Here is a 19,962-nt window from a genome sequence, read left to right as displayed (position 1 = left end):
TGGAAAAGAAACCCTGGTTTCAAAAAGGATCAAAGACTGCTGACTGCATGATTTCACACCCCCTATTATCCTCTATGTGCAACTTATGGTATAAAAGCCCCTGTTGAAAATAAAGCTACAGGCCTTGCTCACCGAAGTTTGGTCTCCCCATGTCATTCTTTCTTTCACCTTCTGGCTGAATTTCCATCTGGAGCGTGGAGGCCCACCAAGCCTATTAATTTTGCCTGGGCTTCTAAGATCTGACCGGGGAGGCCTTAGTGTCTCCTCTCCCTCAGGAGAACGGGAAGATGCCTGTGGCCTACGTAGGTGGTGCAAGCTTCTTGGCTTGAAGTTTTATTGGTTTTCCGTGTAAACCAAGCTATTCAGCCTCTTTTCTCCAATGAACTTTCTTACTGAGCTATCCCTATTTAACCACACTTCATATTTCTAATTAATACTTAATTAAGCTATTGTTTCACTGATGCCGTCTCCCCTTCAAATTCCCTGGATCTGCTGGGGATGGACCCCGGCACTCCTATCCTGTGACTTGGAGGCTTTCACCACTGCAGGTGAGATAGGAGAGCCCTCCTCTATCTAAACACCCCCTCAGTGCCATCCACACATGCCCAACCTTGAGACAAAAGATGGAGGGGAACTAAGGCAAAGGGGCAGAAAATGTCACTGTGTGCCTAGGATCCCTAAGGACCACTCTGAGAATGAGGCTTCCCTGGTAGCTCAGATAATAAGGAACCCCTGCCAATGCAGGAGATCCAGGTTCTATCCATGGATTAGGAAGATCCCCTGGAGAAGAAAATGGTAACCAGCTCCAGTATTCTTTCCTGGAGAATTCCATGGACAGAGGAGCCTGGTGGGCTACAATCTATGGGATCACAGAGTCAGACACAACTAAACAAGTCATGCCAATATACTCAGAGAATGCAAGAGGTCAAAGCTGCTTAAGTGTAACTATGTCAGGCACAGGGGCCATTTTTTGGAAGGAGAGGAAAAAGGAACAGGTCATAATAACTGATTGTGTTTTTAAATTTATGAAATACTCTTGCAAAATAGGGGAATGTGAAAGTGGCTCAGCCGTGTCAGACTCTTTGCAACCTCATAGACTAGTCCATGGAACTCTCTAGGCCAGAACACTGGAGTGGGTAGCCTTTCCCTTCTCCAAGGGATCCTCCCAATCCAGGGATTGAACCCAGGTCTCCCACATTGCAGGCAGATTCTTTACCAGCTGAGCCACAACAGAAGCCTGAGAATACTGGAGTGGGTAGCCTGTTCCTTCTCCAGCAGTTCTTCCCAACCCAGAAATTGAACCGGGGCCTCCTGCATTGCAGGTGGATTCTTTACCAACTAAGCTGCATAATAGAAGAGATCCCTGTACAAGGCTGGACAAATTAAGGCTGAGTCATTTACACTTCTATAAACAGAACCTCAATCAAAGAAAAATATTTCTGTTTATGCTGCTGCTGCTGCTGCTGCTAAGTTGCTTCAGTTCTGTTTATGACGCTACTGTAAATCACAGTCCCTCTAAGTAACCTCGGACCAGTCTTGGAACTTGACAAGATAATAGTTCATGCTTCCCTACATGACACAAAAAGGCTCATAAATTATGGCCTTCCTTCCCAGTCATGTCTTCTGCTAGTCATCACCACCATGCTTTCAATGGCGCAGACCCTTAGAAATCTGTCTTATTACCTGGAAAAGCCTCCACCATGAGCACCTCTCCTTGGATTTGAGCATGTTGTTCCTTGAGCTTGCAATATTTTTGCAAGCTACTCCACCTTGCATGTTTCTAGTCACGCCACATAATTCAAGTCGAAAATTAGCCTAAACCATTTGGCATTCCCCCACCATCTTGCAAAAATAGTATGAATCACTCACTGTTCTTTGTAATGGTGATTCCCAACGAGGTGCAATTCCGTACAAGGTACTGACAAGGATTCATCTCCAATATATACAAAGAACTCATGCAACTCACTATCTAAAAACAAACAACCAATCAAAAAATTGGCTGAAGGTCTAAGAGACACCGATGGCCAAGAGACATAAGAAAAGATGCTCAGCATCACTGCAGTTCAGTTCAGTTCAGTTCAGTCGCTTAGTCATGTCTGACTCTTTGTGAACCCATGGACTACAGCACACCAGGCCTCCCTGTCTATCACCAACTCCTGGAGTTTCCTTAAACTCATGTCCATTGAGTCAGTGAGGCCATCCAACCATCTCATCTTCTGTTGTCCCCTTCTCCTCCCACCTTCAATCTTTCCCAGTATCAGGGTCTTTTCAAATGAGTCGGTCCTTCACATCAGGTGGCCAAAGTACTGGAGTTTCAGCTTCAACATCAGTGCTTCCAATGAACACCCAGGACTGATCTCCTTTAGGATGGACTGGGTGGATCTCCTTGCAGTCCAAGGGACTCTCAAGAGTCTTCTCCAGTTCAAAAGCATCAATTCTTCTGCTCTCAGCTTTCTTTGTAGTCCAACTCTCATATCCATACAGGAGAAAGGCAAATCAAAGCTACACTGATCAGAATGGCCATCATCAAAAAACCTACAAACAATAAATGCTGGAGAGGGTGTGGAGGAAAGGGAGTTCTCTTGCATGGTTGATGGGAATGTAAGTTAATACAGCTACTTGAAGAACAGTATAGAGATCCCTTAAAAAAAAAAAAAAAAAAAAACTAAAAATAGAATCACCACTACTGAACATGTAACTGAGAAAACCATGATTCAAAAAGACACATGTGCAAAGCACCATCAGCACCAAGAACTCAGGATTCCCTCCACATCTGTCCTGGACTCTCAACACTTAATAAAAAGAATGGTTACTATGGCAAGTTCTTGCTGAATTCCAGGCACAGGGTTGATAATTTTATGGATATCATCTCACTCAAACCTCAAACAATTGAAAGAGATAAAATCCTGCTTAGGGCAGTGGGAAACTTTCTTAAACCTCAGATAACTAAAATAAAAAGTGTATAAGATATACATTTCTCTAAGAAGTAAAATTGTTTTTAAAAACAACAAATAGCAACTGTATTTAAGCATTCTATGAATAATTTGCAAAATAAGTTAAAACACATAAAGTGTTTAGAACCTTGTTTAAATAGATAATATATAATTTTAGAATTAATATTAATATTGTTTGATTTCTTTATTTTGAACACTGAGGTGCTTTTCATATCCTTTAGGGAAGATGCCATAAAATCTGAGAAATGGCAGTTTTTCTGGTAATGTGAAATTCCTACCTAATTCCATAAATTTTATCAAGTAGTGCTCTGACAAGAATATTAGAGATATATGAATGGTAAGACAAATAGGCATTGCTGATTTTAAAAATCAAAAGCAAACAAACATGTAGTCCCTGACTTCAAGAAAGATAACATAATCAATCATGGAAATGTAATTGAAAGCAAATATTATAACACCAGGGTTCCCAAGTGGCTCAGTGGTAAAGAATCTGCCTGCCAATGCAGAAGACACGGGTTCAATCCCTTGGTCAGATGATCCCCTGGAGGGGGAAATGGCAACTCACCCCAGAATTCTTGCCTGGACAATCCCATAGACAGAGGAGCCTGGCAGGCTCACTATGGAGTCACTAAAGAATCAGACACAGCTGAGTGACTAGACAACAACATTATAATACTCTGTCTTTTGCAGGAAAATATAAAAGGAAAACAATCTGTTAAAAGGATTTATCTTCAGTGCTTTCCAATAAATTTCATGCTGAAATTAAACTTAAAAAAAAATAGTCTATTTAAAAAGATGAAAGAAGGTGATTGTTATCTGAAAAGAAAGTTGAACCTGAGGCAGGTTAAATGTAAAGGGGTAGTTGAATGGAGTTTTCATTTTCTTTCTACATACTCTAGGGATTTTGACTCTTTAATAACAGGCATGAATTAATATAACATTCTAATAAAAACTTAAAAGAATCATTTACTTCTATTTATAAACATATTAAATACAATTAATGACATTTATGAATGATATTTTTTATTTTTCTATAGAATTATTTTTGTCCATATGTGTACAGTCATACAATACCCAGTCCAACTTCAGGATAACAAGGAAATATGCTTTTCTTGGAGAAATCTTGCCACCTTGTGGTGTCTAAAAATAATACTGTGCTTAAAGAATTCACACGTGTTCAACAAAAGCACTGTCCTTTAGCCAGGCTCTCCTGCCCTAGTTACTTATAGAATCCATACCCTTCCAAGTATCCATAATCTAGAATCCTAACTTTGTAGTATTTATAATACTGAATAATTTACATTTATTTGCAGTTGTATATTTCCCTGTATCTTCTGTAAATCACAAACCCCCAAGAACACTAGGTGATTTTTGCCCTGAGTCAGATATGACTGAGCACGCATGCAAGAAGTAAAACACAGTGTTTTGATACACACATATATATAGTGCTGCTGCTGCTGCTAAGTCGCTTCAGTTGTGTCCAACTCTGTGCGACCCCATTGACGGCAGCCCACCAGGGTCCCCCATCCCTGGGATTCTCCAGGCAAGAGTACTGGAGTGGGTTGCCATTTCCTTCTCCAATGCATGAAAGTGAAAAGTGAAAGTGAAGACACTCAGTCATGTCCAACTCTTCGCGACCCCATGGACTGCAGCCCACCAGGCTCCTCTGCCCATGGGATTTTCCAGGCAAGAGTACTGGAGTGGGGTGCCACTGCCTTCTCCGATATATAATGCAATGAGTACTATATCCAAGCTAATTAACACATCCACCTTCTCACATCATCATCGTGTGTGTGGGGTGTGTGTGCCTGTGTTGAGATCACCTGAGATCTACTCTCTTAGCAAGTTTCCAATATAATATAATCATTAACTATGATCACCATGCAGCACTTTGGGTTTCTCAAACTTATTCATCCTGCATAACTGAAACTTCACACACTTTGACAAACACCTCCCTGTTTCCCACAACTCCCTGTCCCCGCTCTACTCACCATTTCTATGAATTTGACTTTTTGAGATTTCACATGTGAGTGGGGTCCTGCAGTGTTTCTCTTTTTATGCCTGGCTCATTTGCTTCGGATAATGTCCTCTAGGGGCTTACCAGTTGGCACTAGTGATAAAGAATCCACTTGCAATGCAGGAGACACAAGAGATACGGGTTCAAGCTCTGGGACCGGAAGATCCCCTGAAGGAGGAAATGTAACCCACTCCAGTATTCTTGCCTGGGAAATCCCATGGACAGAGGAGCCTGGTGGGCTACAGCTGATGGGGTCGCAATGAGTTGGACACAATTGTGCTCAGTGACTGAGCACACTATCCTCCAGATTCACCCATGTTGTTGCAAAACGCAGGATTCCCTTCATTCTAAAATTATAGGTATAGATAAACATATATCACAATTTCTTTATCCATTCATTCATCAATGGACATTTAGAATGTCCAATGTACTGATTTCATTTTCTTTGGATACATATTCAGAAATAAAATTACTGAGTCATATGGTAGTTCAGTTTTTAGAGAAACCTCCAAACTCTGTTCCATAAAGCCTATGACAATTTTCCTTCCCCAAAATGTATGAGGGTCCTTTTTCTCTACATCTTTGACTGCACTTGTTATCTTTTGTCTTTTTGACAATAGTCATTCCAACAAGTAAGAGTCCATACCTCATTATGGTTTTAATTTGCACTTTCCTAATGACTAGTGACGTGGAGCATATTTTTATATATCTGTTGGTCATTTGTATGTCTTCCTTGGGGAAAAAAAATGTCTATTCAAGTCCTTTTCCCATTTTTTAAATCAACTTCTTTGATACTTTTTACTACTAGGATGTTTGAGATCCTTGCATGATTTGGACATGAACTCCTTATCAGATGTATGATTTGCAAATATTTTCCCAAACACAAGTTGTCTTTTCATTATGATAACAGTTTTCTTTGCTGTGCAGAAGCATTTTGATATAGTCCACTTGTACATTTTTATATATTTTGATTTCTGGGCTTTTGGTGCCACATTCAAAAAATCATTGCCAATGTCAAGGATAATTCCCTCTATGTTTTCTTCTAGTTTTTACAGTATAAAGTATTACATTTAAGTCTCTAATCCATTTTGGGTTGACTATTGCATGTGCTGTAACAGCAGGATCCTACCCATATTTCTCTTTTGCTTGATTACTCATGGCTTTTATTGCAACCCTCTCACTTTTATCTTAAAACTTAGCATTGTTATGCCTTGTAATACCTATTCAAAATTGTTTTATCAATTCAGAACCTCCCCCTAAGCTAGTAGAATGCTTGCTGTGTCGTATATTTGCTCTGAGTGTGTTTATGTGTGTGTGTCGGACACGACTGAGCGACTTCACTTTCACTTTTCACTTTCATGCATTGGAGAAGGAAATGGCAACCCACTCCGTGTTCTTGCCTGGAGAATCCCAGGGACTGCGGAGCCTGGTGGGCTGCCGTCTATGGGGTCGCATAGATTCGGACACGACTGAAGTGACTTAGCAGCAGCAGCAGCATACAGCATATACACATACAAAGTTTACATACATTGAAAATATATAAAGTATATTTGCATATATTTCCTATATCCATTCAGCAGATTATACCATCAACTATCTCTGAGAAAATATTCAATTTATTTTTTTTAAAAAGCTGGCCAAAAAAAAGCAAAGTTGATTTAATTGAGAGCAAGGGTCATTATTTCCCTGAGTGCTCAAGACTATTTCCTTCCCCTTACTGCCTCTGTCAAAAAGTACCAGGAAGCTCTGACTTTCTTTTTAAAAAATTCTCCTTTATTTCTCTATCACATATTTCTAAAATTCCACAAGAATAAGATTGTCTTTTTTAATAGAATGTCCTTTGGGACTAGTCATGAGTTAATCATAAAATTTTTAATATTCTCTTTCAGTGTGATTAGTTATTTGAGCTTTCTTTTCTTCCCTCCTTGCTTCTTTCCTCTGTTTTTTTAAGTATCATGGGACCCTACAAGGAGTAACCACCCTAATCATCAGGAGGCCCAGGTTCTTAATATTGCACTTCTATCTCCATGACCTTAAGCCAATCGATTCTTTATTTATTAGTTCCCTTATCTCACAAACATAAGTATCAGCCCAGATTGTTGCTAAGGTAGTTTTCACTTCTAACACTTCTGGGATTCAAAAAAACTGAATGAGTTTCAAACCTGAGCAATCAGTAGTTAAATCTTCGGAGAAGCTATTACAGCAGAAAACTAACTTAAGTTTTTCATCCCAACATTTTTACTAATCTTCTGTCTAACAAGATGCTTTGGGCATTATTAAGACTGATTGAGTGTTCAGAGATGGGCGATTACTAACCTTGAAAGAAATTATTTGCCTCACTCCTAAACAAGTTTCAGAGGAACTAATTAATGAAGCCAGTCTTAAATAAGAAAACTCCCTGGGTGATAATTGCTGTTCAACTCTGAAATGTAGCTCTTGAGGCCTGATACAGTGAGGCAGCAAAGAAGAACTGACCCCGGGGGAATCACAATGACTTTGTAAATTAACGTAAGGTGCAGGGTAGTTCTTTCTAGCACTATGAGTTTATTGATTGTTATCCTGCTTTCTTGAAGTTAGATTGTTTGCCCTACAAAACAAACAAAAGAAAATTTACTCCCATTTAGCAAAAACTGGCAAAGCTACAAGAATAAATTACTTTATAAAAATCAGAAGCTATAGGAAAGGCTGTAATTCAAACTCTTTGCTAGTTGAAGAACATGGGTCCTAGTCTTCAATGGCTGCATATTTTGTTATTCCCATTACATGATATTATAGAAAAGACAGAAATATACAGACAGAAAAAGATCAGTGATTGTCAAGGGTTTGGAGGTGGGTAGATATGTAAAGTAGGTGAAGCAGAGGAGATGTTACATTAGAAAAATTAAGTAAAAAGTGCATGGGATTTCTCTGTATTATTTCCTGCTGCTGCATGTGTGTCAACAATTATCTCAAATAAAAACTTAATTAAAAACAAAAACAGAAGAGTGTGTGTACCTCAGGAGGACACTTTCAGGTTGGAACACCAGCTCTTTTTTTTTTTTTTTTTAATTTTTAAACTTTACATAATTGTATTAGTTTTGCCAAATATCAAAATGAATCCGCCACAGGTATACATGTGTTCCCCATCCTGAACCCTCCTCCCTCCTCCCTCCCCATTCCATCCCTCTGGGTCGTCCCAGTGCACCAGCCCCAAGCACCCAGTATCGTGCATCGAACCTGGACTGGCAACTTGTTTCATACATGATATTTTACATGTTTCAATGCCATTCTCCCAAATCTTCCCACCTTCTCCCTCTCTCACAGAGTCCATAAGACTGTTCTATACATCAGTGTCTCTTTTGCTGTCTCGTACACAGGGTTATTGTTACCATCTTTCTAAATTCCATATGCAGAGTGAAGTAAGCCAGAAAGAAAAACACCAATACAGTATACTAATGCATATATATGGAACACCAGCTCTTGATCTTGAGCAAGTTATCTAAAACCCCTGAGTTTCTGTTTCTTACAGTGCAGCAGCAAGTTAGTGGTACTCACAGACAGGAATTAAATAAGACAGTGTATATAATATGCCTAGTAGATAGTAACTGCTCAATAAATATTAATTCTCATTCTTGCTTCAGTTCAGTTCAGTTCAGTTCAGTTCAGTTGCTCAGTCGTGTACGACTCTTTGCGACCCCATGAATTGCAGCACGCCAGGCCTCCCTGTCCATCACCAACTCCCAGAGTTCACTCAGACTCATGTCCATCAAGTCGGTGATGCCATCCAGCCATCTCATCCTCTGTCGTCCCCTTCTCCTCCTGTCCCCAATCCCTCCCAGCATCAGAGTCTTTTCCAAAGAGTCAACTCTTCACATGAGGTGGCCAAAGTACTGGAGTTTCAGCTTTCGCATCATTCCTTCCAAAGAAATCCCAGGGCTGATCTCCGTTAGGATGGACTGGTTGGATCTCCTTGCAGTCCAAGGGACTCTCAAGAGTCTTCTCCAACACCACAGTTCAAAAGCATCAATTCTTTAGTGCTCAGCTTTCTTCACAGTCCAACACTCACACCCATACATGACCACTGGAAAAACCATAGCCTTGACTAAACGGACCTTTGTTGGCAAAGTAATGTCTCTGCTTTTGAATATGCTATCTAGGTTGGTCATAACTTTCCTTCCAAGGAGGAAGCGTCTTTTCATTTCATGGCTGCAGTCACCATCTGCAGTGATTTTGGAGCCCAGAAAAATAAAGTCTGACACTGTTTCCACTGTTTCCCCATCTATTTCCCATGAAATGATGGGACTGGATGCCATGATCTTCGTTTTCTGAATGTTGAGCTTTAAGCCAACTTTTTCACCCTCCACTTTCACCTTCATCAAGAGGCTTTTGAGTTCCTCTTCACTTTCTGCCATAAGGGTGGTGTCATCTGCATATCTGAGGTGATTGATATTTCTCCCGGCAATTTTGATTCCAGCTTGTGCTTCTTCCAGCCCAGCATTTCTTATGATGTACTCTGCATATAAGTTAAATAAGCAGGGTGAAAATATATAGCCTTGACGTACTCCTTTTCCTATTTGGAACCAGTCTGTTGTTCCATGTCCAGTTCTAACTGTTGCTTCCTGACCTGCATACAAATTTCTCAAGAGGCTGATCAGGTGGTCTGGTATTCCCATCTCTTTCAGAATTTTCCACAGTTTATTGTGATCCACATAGTCAAAGGCTTTGGCATAGTCAATAAAGCAGAAATAGATGTTTTTTCTGAAACTCTCTTGCTGGCAAAGAGAGTTGCTGGATCTTCTCATGATCCAGCAGATGTTGGAAATTTGGTCTCTTGTTCCTCTGCCTTTTCTAATACCAGCATGAACAAATGGAAGTTCATGGTTCACGTATTGCTGAAGCCTGGCTTGGAGAATTTTAAGCTTACTTTACTAGTGTGTGAGATGAGTGCAATTGTGTGGTAGTTTGAGCCTTCTTTGGCATTGCCTTTCTTTGGTATTGGAATAAAAACTGACCTTTTCCAGTCCTGTGGCCACTGCTGAGTTTTCCAAATTTGCTGGCATATTGAGTGCAGCACTTTCACAGCATCATCTTTCAGGATTTGAAATAGCTCAACTGGAATTCCATCACCTCCACTAGCTTTGTTCATAGCGATGCTTTCTAAGGCCCACTGGACTTCACATTCCAGGATGTCTGGCTCTAGGTCAGTGATCACACCATTGTGATTATCTGGGTAGTGAAGATCTTTTGTGCACAGTTCTTCTGTGTAGTCTTGCCACCTCTTCTTCTTATCTATCTTATCATTCTTATCTTGTCTTCTTGTCCGTCTTATCGTTCTTGCTTAACTATCACTATTATTCTCACGCAGGCTATTGCACTAGCTCCTACCTGGTCGCATCACCTCTAGACACTCTGACCATCCTACACAAAGCCACCTTTCCAACAGGGTAGCCCTAATGTGATAAAAATCAGCCTCTTTCTAGAGAGTAATGTTCCAACTCACTATACCAATTAGATCATAATATGACTCCACCTATTTTTCTGTTCATATCCCATACCACTCGACTTTACTGTTTCCACAATCTCAGCTAAATGTGACCCCCACTTTGTCACATCTCCAGGCCCCTCCTTGGGTCATTCCCTTCACCTGCTATTCCTCTCATCACAGCTGGACATCCAAAATCTACCTTCCATGCCCGTCTCAAAGGTCACCTCCTCCACAATGATTATTTACTGCCTAATCTAATACACAATGAATATTCCTTCCTTCTTTCCTTCCTTCCTTTGAGTCTTCATCAAACCCTGTGTTTCCTTCTTATGACTATTAACAATTCTGTAATAAATTTAGTCATTATACATTAGCCATGCATTATTCAATTGGGACTTTCGTAAGGATAGAGACTATATTTTTCTAGTTATTGTTATTAATAGCAACAATAAAGGCCAACAAACTATAGTATTTTAACTTTAGTAAATAAGCCCTATTGTGTTGCTCAGAAACGGTTGTAAGTCTATTTTATAAATGTGAAAATGAAGTCCTCCTAGGAGCAAGGTATCTGGAGGTTAAAGAAAAAATTAATGACAAAGTTCAGTCTGATACTCTCCCCTTTGACTTCCTATCCAGTAAGCTTCCCAGACCAATATCTTCTTAATCTTACCTGGACAAGATCACCAGTCCTGTATTGTCAACGTTGTCAACAGTCCATATGCTCTCAGGCTTCCCACATAAACTCTTACACATTTGCCAGAGTATTAGTTTCATCTCAATTTTACAAGTAAAATTATGCAAAGATTATAGTCATTTAACTTCCCCAGTCCTGTCTTCTATTCCCATTGTTTTGTTTTGTTTTTTTCCCATCAAAGGGTCCACAAGCCCAAAATCTCCTAAAAGCCCTTAGAAGTACCTCATCAAGGGCAAAATCCATGCCACAGAGGCCTCAAGTTTAAAACCAGGTAAATCGAAGTATGAAATGAAAATGATGAATGTGTCTTTTATACCAAGAATAGTAAATTAAAAATTGGAAGGCTATAAATTGGCAAGGGAATGCTTAAAGCATTGTTATTGACTGATACTGAATAATAAATATGTTAAACAGGTTTATTTTGAAATCCCAATCTCAATTAAAAATAAATAAAAGGAGAATTACTACCCTGAAAAGGACAATAAAGAATTAAGTGGACATTCTTAAGGGTATTCTAGGATCCTTTTTAAGTAGATATTATAGAAATGTACTCATTATAAAAAGCTTAAGCAACACAGAAACATAGAAAAAATCTTTCAATGATCTCATCACACAAATATAACTGCTACTAAGTTAGGTGGTTCATTTCTGATCTTCCTTGTTTTAAACCTTTCCCCTCTGTTTAGTGTTTTGAAAACATCTGTATAACATTTTATTTTTACTACATATTTAGCCAGAGAATAATATCTTCGTGGTTTATAAGCACTTGTTTAAGACTGGTAATAGCTGAAAAGTAGTTTTATAAAGAGGACAAAATGCTACAGTTTATTGGGCTTAAATATTCAACAGAGAAAAATTATTATTTTAGTAGTTGATCATTCCATCTGTAGCCAGGTGAATCTGAGCCCAAAGCTTGTACTTTTAAGGATAAAATTCATAAAAGCCATTTTAAAATCGTATTGAAGTTCTCATTTTTTAATTTTTTTTTTTGTAGAGAAAAGGTAGAGACCTGGATACTGCTTTAATGCAGAACATATACCCTTATTCTGTATAAATCCTGTTTATCAATTTTTTAAAAAAATTCATAGTAAAATAACATAAACACATATAAAATTGTCATTTTAACCATTCAATATATAATTGACATTATATATAATTGACAGTGTTTAAGTAACATTAGGTAAATAACACTGTCATACAACCATTACTGCCATCCAACTCCAGAATTATTTTTTCACCATTCGAAACTAAAACCTGTACCTATCAAACAATAAGTCCACGCTGTCCCCTCCCCTACCTGCTGGTGTCCACATTCTATTTTCCATCTCTGTGAATTTGACTACTCTTAGCTTTCCAGATGGCGCTAGTGGTGAAGAACTTGCCTGCCAATGCAGGAGATGTAAGAGATGCGGGTTTGATTCCTGAGTTGGGAAGATCCCCTGGAGAAGGAAATGGCAACCCACTCCAGTATTCTTGCCTGAAGGGTCCCATATGGACATAGGGAACCTGACAGGCAACAGTCCATAGGGTTACACAGAGTCAAAAACAACTGAAGCAACTTGGCACAAGTTCCTCACATAAGTGGAATCATACAATATTTGTCCTTTGTGTCTGGCTTATTTCACTTAGCTGAATATTTTAAATTTCATTCATGTTGTAGTATGTATCACAATCCCATTCCTTTATAAGGCTGAATAATATTCCACAATATGTATATCTGCCTGCAATGCAGGAGATCCTGGTTTGATTTCTGGGTCAGGAAGATCCGCTGGAGAAGGGATAGGCTACCTACTCCAGTATTATTGGGCTTCCCTTGTTTCTCAGCTGGTAAAGAATCCGCCTGCAATGTGGGAGACCTGGGTTCAATCCCTGGGTTGGGAAGATCCCCTGGAGAAGGGAAAGGTTACCCACTCCAGTATTATGACCTGGAGAATTCCATAGACTGTATAGTTCATGGGGTCACAAAGAGTCAGACACAACTGAGCGAATTTCATTTTCACTTTCACTATATGGATATATCAATTTGATTATCCATTTATTTGTCAATGGATATTTGGGGGTTTTTTCCCCACATTTTTGACTATGATGAATAGTCCAGCTATTGTCAGTAAGCTTTCTAGCCATGCAAGGACAAAGCAAAGATTTTCTACTGAAATTAGGATGAATATGATAATATAAAATATTAGCTAGTTTATGAACATTCATTTAACAAATAAGTGTGTCTGGTGAAGTTTCCTGGCAAATACAGCTCCACCTGGGCTCCCAAGTCTGTTTTCACATTCATCAGACACATGCACACCTTTGGCTGACTTGTCGTGTTATTGACATCTAGGCTGCAACATGACTATCTGACATCTCGTGAACATTTTGCAGTTTGGAGATCCATCAGCTTTTGGAATATGCTATATGTGAACACGAGGCTGGATTTGAAATTCATTTGCATTGTAACAAGAAATCTCAACACTGTGTTTCTCAAAAGGAGGAAATGAAAAGCTTTAGCATCATTTCTTTAAATTTAATGTCAGGCCCTTTAAGTATCTGAATGAGGCAAAAATTAAATCTCAAATTATTATTATGGATAAAATTGATTAGGGCTTCCCTGGTGGCTCAGGTGGTAAAGAATTTGCCTGCAATGCAAGAGACCTGGTTTCGATGCTTGGGTCAGGAAGATACCCTGGAGATGGAAATGGCAACTCATTCCAGTATTCTTGGCTGGGAAATCCCATGAACAGAGAAATCTAGTGGGCTACAATCCATGGGGTCACAAAGAGTTTGACATGACTTAGCGACTGAACAACTCGAACAAATAAAGTAGAAAACTGATGAGAACTGACTACATAGCAAACTCTACTCCCTGCTCTGTGGGGAAATAAATGGGAAGAAAATCAAACAAAGAGGAGGAGATAATATGCATATGTAGAGCTGATCCACTCTGCTGTATAGCAGAAACTAGCACAACAGTGTAAAGCAACTATACTCCAATAAAAAATATATTTTTTTTTAATTTAAAAGATTATTCTTCAGAAATTTTTCATAGTCATTTCAACTGAAAAGGCTGAGGTAAACTGTTGGAAGCACACTCAAGTTTTCCATTTGAACATTTGGAAAAAAAATTATTTGTAATTTTTATACAAATTCAAATCGCCTTTATCATTTTGAATTGTATTTGTTTCATTAAAATATGATATTTGAAAATAATATAATATTCCACTTGGATATCCCAGTCGGTTCCCAGTGTCTTCAGTGTGCTGAACAATTAACATGCTTCTTTATTTTACCATGACATGAAATCTATTCAGCTCTATGATGACTAATTATATGTGTCAATTTGGCTGGGTCACAATGCCCATCTGTGGTCAAACATTATACTAGATGATTCTGTGCAGGTGTTTGGGGATATGAATAACATTCAAATCAGTGAATTTTGAATCCGATTGCCCTCCAGAAAGCACCTGGGCCTCATCTCATCAGTTGAAGGCCTGAATATACTAAAACACTCATCTTTCCTGAACAAGAGAGAATCCTGTGGCAGACTCCTTTCAGACTTGAAACTCCAGCAATGGGTTTTCCTGTGTCTTCAGCCTGATGGTTGGACTTGAACTATAACATCAACTCTTTCCTGAATCTCCACCCTGCAGAGTTTGTACTTGCCAGCCTCTGCAATATCATGAGTTCATTACTTAAAATAAATGCCATTCTACTTATACACACACATGCTATTGGTTCTGTTTCTCTGGAGGACCCTGACTAATACAAACACAAATGATAACAGCAAACAACTAGAGTTCCTTGTGTAACAAGACACTATTCCAGTCACTTTACAAAAATTAACTATGTAACTACTATTATTATCATTTCACTCTATATATGTGGTTATAGAAGCTCAGAGGTATTAAGTAACTTGCCCAGGATCACACAGCTATTAAGTATAAAAGTAAGAATGTAAACCCAAGTTCTGTTTTAATGTATATGATCTTAATTAATATGTATTAATAATATACTTCTTCTCTAGATCTGAATAAGAATAGTGTTTTTCAAACTGCAATTTAAGTTCTATCCATGGGAGTAAAATCACTGTGCATGGAGACTGCAGCCATCAAATTAAAAGAGGCTTGCTATTCATCTCGTATATGATATTATACATGTTTCAATGTCATTCTCCCTAATCATCCCACCCTCTCCCTCTCCCACGGAGTCCAAAAGACTGTTCTATACATCTGTGTCTCTTTTGTTGTCTCACTTACATGGTTATCATTACCATATTTCTAAATTTAAAAAAAAAAAAAGATATTGGTCAACTTTAAAAAAATAAATAAATAAATAAAAGAGGCTTGCTCCTTGGAAGAAAAGCTATGACAAACCTAGATAGCATATTAAAAAGCAGAAACATCACTTTATCTACAAATGTCCATATAGTCAAGGCTATGGTTTTTCCAGTAGTCATGTACAGATGTGAAAGTTGGACCATAAAGAAGGCTGAGCACTGCAGAATTTATGCTTTTGAACTGTGATGCTGGAGAAGACTCTTGAGAGTCCCTTAGGCTGCAAGGAGATCAAACAAGTCTGTCCTAAAGGAAATCAACCCCAAATATTCATTGGAAAGATTGATACTGAAGCTGAAGCTCCAATACTTTGGCCACCTGATGTGAAGAACTGACTTGCCGGGGTCCAGCCCTGGCTGATCCAGGGTATTCGAAGGAGACACGGCGTCGGCGACTTATTTAAATATTAATTAGAGATATAAAGAGTAATAGAATGAGGATAGCTCAGTAGGAAAATTCAGTGGAGAAAAGAGGCTGAGTAGCTTGGTTTACACGGAAAATCAATAAAACCTGTGACACCAGTTTAGCTCTGACCACGGAGGCCAGAGGCGCCCTCTTGAATAGCGGAAAGTGCCCCACCTTAGACACCTTCTCAAGTGGGTCTTAGAAGCCCAGGCAAATAAATGGTCACAGAGGACCTCCGCACTCCAGATGGAAACTTCAGCCGGAATGTGAAAAGAAAGAATGACATGGGGAGACCAAGCTTTGGTGAGCAAGGCCCGTAGCTTTATTTTCAACAGGGGCTTTTATACCCTAAGTTACACATAGAGGATAATAGAGGATGTGAAATCATGCAAAGTCAGCAGTCTTTGATCCTTATCAAAAACCAGGGTTTCTTTCCTGCAAATTTATCGTATACAAATGGTTTAGGTGATTTACATCATCTTCTGGCCAGAAGGCCTATTAACATTTTATGACTCTTGACAAAGGTTTATCAACCGTAAGACTTATTTTCTCTAAGAGTAATTATTTTAAGGTTTGGCGCCATCCTCTGAAGGTGTTAGATAAAGTTACATTCCTATAGGGCAGATGTGCAACAAAGGAAAGAATTTATTACCTTAAGGGTCTAAAGTTGCTAACACCAAGGCCACTACTTATACCAACTATACCAACTTATACCAACTATATTAATTAATACACATTCAAGGATACAATACAGGGGATGTGGAAACTTGGCAGCAAGCATTGGCTCATCAATGAAATCTTTTACTAGTTTTATTCTGACAGTTTCTAACTCTCTGAGAGGCTCTAAGCTATTTGAATATCTTAAGCTTCCCGTGCCTCTCGAGGCTGGGAGACTGTAAACAATTGTATGCATAGCTGTAGGAATCTGGGTAAACTTGTCAGGCGAGTTAGAGAGCTATCTGTGGGGTTTGGATTTAAACACTCCTAATGCCCAGGAACTTTATTAATTGGAGCTGTAAGTTAACTCTTTGTCAGAGAGAGTGAGATGGTGGTGGGGGACAGCCCCCAGTAAAGTCAGAGGTAAGAGTACAAAGCAATAAAGTAGGCAGACTCTGGTTTTGGGGGGTAGATGCTTGAGAATATCCAGGAGGACTCCTGAGGCTTAATCCCACCTTTGTGTATGCCAAGCCTCCTTCCTCATGACCTTTGTCATGAGTGGAGTACCTCTCGCCGGCTCCCGGCACTGACTTATTGGAAAAGACCCTGATGCTGGGAAAAATTGAGGGCAGGGGGATAAGGAGGCAACAGAGGATGAGATGGTTGGATGGCATCACCAACTCAATGGACATGAGTTTGAGTAAACTCCAGGAGTTGGTGATGGACAGGGAAGCCTGGCGTACTGCAGTCCATGGGGTCGCAAAGAGTTGGACATGACTGAGTCACTGAACTGAATTGAACTGTTAAAGTTTATTCCTTCTTTATTCTATTCTAGCCCTTTAAACAATTCTATTCTATTCCATCCTACCAAACTGGTTTTATTAATATTCCCATTGTTGTTGTTCAGTCACTAAGTCGTGTCCGACTCTTTGGAACTATCTCCTGGAATTGGCTCAAACTCATGTCAATATATGGTCAAATCTATCAGGTTTTTTTCTACAGTTATTTTAAGCTTAAAAAATGCACCACTACCCCCATGTATCTTTATTGGTATTATGTTATGCTTATGTTTACTCATCATGATTTTCAAACCAAACCCCCACAAAATATCCATTAAATATATGTACCACATTTTCTTTACTCATTTAACTATTTATGAACAATTAGGTTGCTTCCATATCTAGGCTATGTAAAGAACACTTCTATGAACATTAGGGTACATATGTATTTTCAAATAAGTGTTTTTGTTTTCTTAGGATAGATACCCAGGAATGGAGTTGTCAGATTGTATGGTAGTCCCATTTTTAATCTTTTGAGGAACCTCCATATTGTTTTTCATAGTGGTTGCTTTAATTTACACCCCCACCCATGTGCACAAAGGGTTCCCTTTTCTTCACATTTCACCAACACTTGTTATTACTTCTCTTTTTTAATTTTCCATTCTAACAGGTGTGAGGTGATAACTCATTGTGGTTTTACTCAACCATAAAAAAAATGAAAATTTGCCATTTGTAACAACATGGATGGACCTGGAAGGTTTAATGCTTAGTGAGATAAGTTAGATAGAAAAAGACAGATGCTGTACATTTTCTCTCTCTCACACACACACATATAATTTTACTCCATTCCATCAGAAGGTCTTTCAAGCATGAAATTCATTAGCAATAATCCCAAGGGCCTGTATTACTATAAACAGGCTCTGTGGACCACTCTGTTTGTCAGGGTCGAACACAAATAGATCTTTAGTTCCTGAGATACACATAGCTCCTTTTATCAAGGCCATTCCAAAAAGTGGTGTGTACAGCCAGGGATTTCATTCATTTATGAGGTTGAACGTAAAACCCCACATCATTTATTGTACCAATTCCTATCAATGGGAGCCAAATGTGAGTGCAAAACCTTGTGCAAACACTGGCATTTTAAAAGTCGAATTCCAAGGAGTCAGCAGAAAAAGAAAATAGATATACAGAATTTTTATTTAAAATAGTAGCTAATAGTAAATAATAAGCTTTTTCTGAAAATGATTGGACTATGAGGTGGCTGAAAGGAACCAAATTAAATGGGCTGTGGATTTAAACTATAACTTTGGCTTATTATACAGAAAAGATCAAGGCTTAAGGAATCCACGTTGATTGACAAGATGAACGAATAATTGGATGGATGAATGGATAAAGGGATACCACTACGTCCCCAAATACTTGCTAGAGGCCTGGAACCTTAGGAATCCACACAGTCTGTCATTTTTAGCTTTTTCCTCCAATTTCCATTCTAGATAAGAATTTATGCCCTAGAAAACGTCCTTTTCAACACGGCCCTATGGATGGCATCTTTGACCTCCTTATTCCTCAAGCTATAGGTAAATGGGTTCAACATGGGGATGCCTGCAGTATAAACCACGGACACCACTTTGTCGAGACCCAGGGAGACACAGGCACTAGGCTGGACATAAATAAAGAGAAGAGGGCCATACAAGATAGACACGGCTGTCCAGTGTGCAGAGCAGGTAGACGAGGCTTCGCGTCTCCCATCAGCAGAGTGGATCTTCAGGATGGGGATGAGGATGTCTGTGGAGAAGCCCAGGACAGTCAGGCCACTGACGATGCCCGCAGCTCCAGCCACAACAAAAACCACCCACTTGCTGAGACTGGTGTCAGCACACAAGGGGAAGCAGAAAGGGCAAGTCACAGAAGAAGCGATGGATGACATGGAGCTGCAGAAAGGAAGGCGAAAAGCATCATGTGTGCGTCATGGGGTTCACGAACCCAGTGACATAGGGACCCACCACCAGCTGGACTCAGAGTCTCTTGGACATGGCGACAGAATACCACAGTGGGTTTCAAATGGTGCCACAGCGGCCATAGGCCACAGACGCCAGAGAAAACACCCTGTTGCGAAGCACAGCCCCAGAAAGAGATGGCTTTCTTCCTCACAAAGAAGTCGGAGAGCATCTTGGGGCTCACGACCAAAGAGAAGCACATGTCCACAAAAGACAATGACTGAGGAAAAAGTACATGGGGTGCAAAGGCGGGAATCCATGTGTATCAGAATAATCACACCCAAGTATCCTGTTAGGTTGATGAGGTAGAAACTCAGAAAGAGCAGGAAAAGGCAGACCTGCAATTGAGGGCTGAAATTCAAACCTCTGAAGGTGAACTCTGTGACCCTCATGTCACTTTCATTAGCCGGGGACAGACTCTGGATTCCACTGGAGAAGAGAAGAGATATTTGGTAAACATGTCTTCAAAAAGGGGACACAGGAAAAAATAAACTAGTCCCTAGGAGAGCATACGACTTTTAGGTGCATGCTGTGGCTAAGGAAACAATAGTGAAATAGAGACCAGAGCAAAGGATCAGATTTGAAGCTATAATATTACAAGGCTCCATAGGAATCAATCAATATATGGGTGAGAAAACCACAGCTTAGAAACTCAAATTCCCATAACCGATAG

General features: G+C 39.4%; 1 pseudogene; it reads right to left on the bottom strand.

Annotated features, from left to right (window-relative positions):
* Window positions 1-18,621: 18,621 nt before the first annotated feature.
* LOC102403136 lies at window positions 18,622-19,681 on the bottom strand (annotated as a pseudogene).
* Window positions 19,682-19,962: the final 281 nt, after the last annotated feature.

Source organism: Bubalus bubalis, chromosome 16 (genome assembly GCF_019923935.1).
Source record: "Bubalus bubalis isolate 160015118507 breed Murrah chromosome 16, NDDB_SH_1, whole genome shotgun sequence".
Taxonomy (NCBI): domain Eukaryota; kingdom Metazoa; phylum Chordata; class Mammalia; order Artiodactyla; family Bovidae; genus Bubalus; species Bubalus bubalis.
The sequence above is the reverse complement of the archived record's forward strand: the minus strand, read 5'-3'. Positions and strand labels throughout refer to the sequence as shown.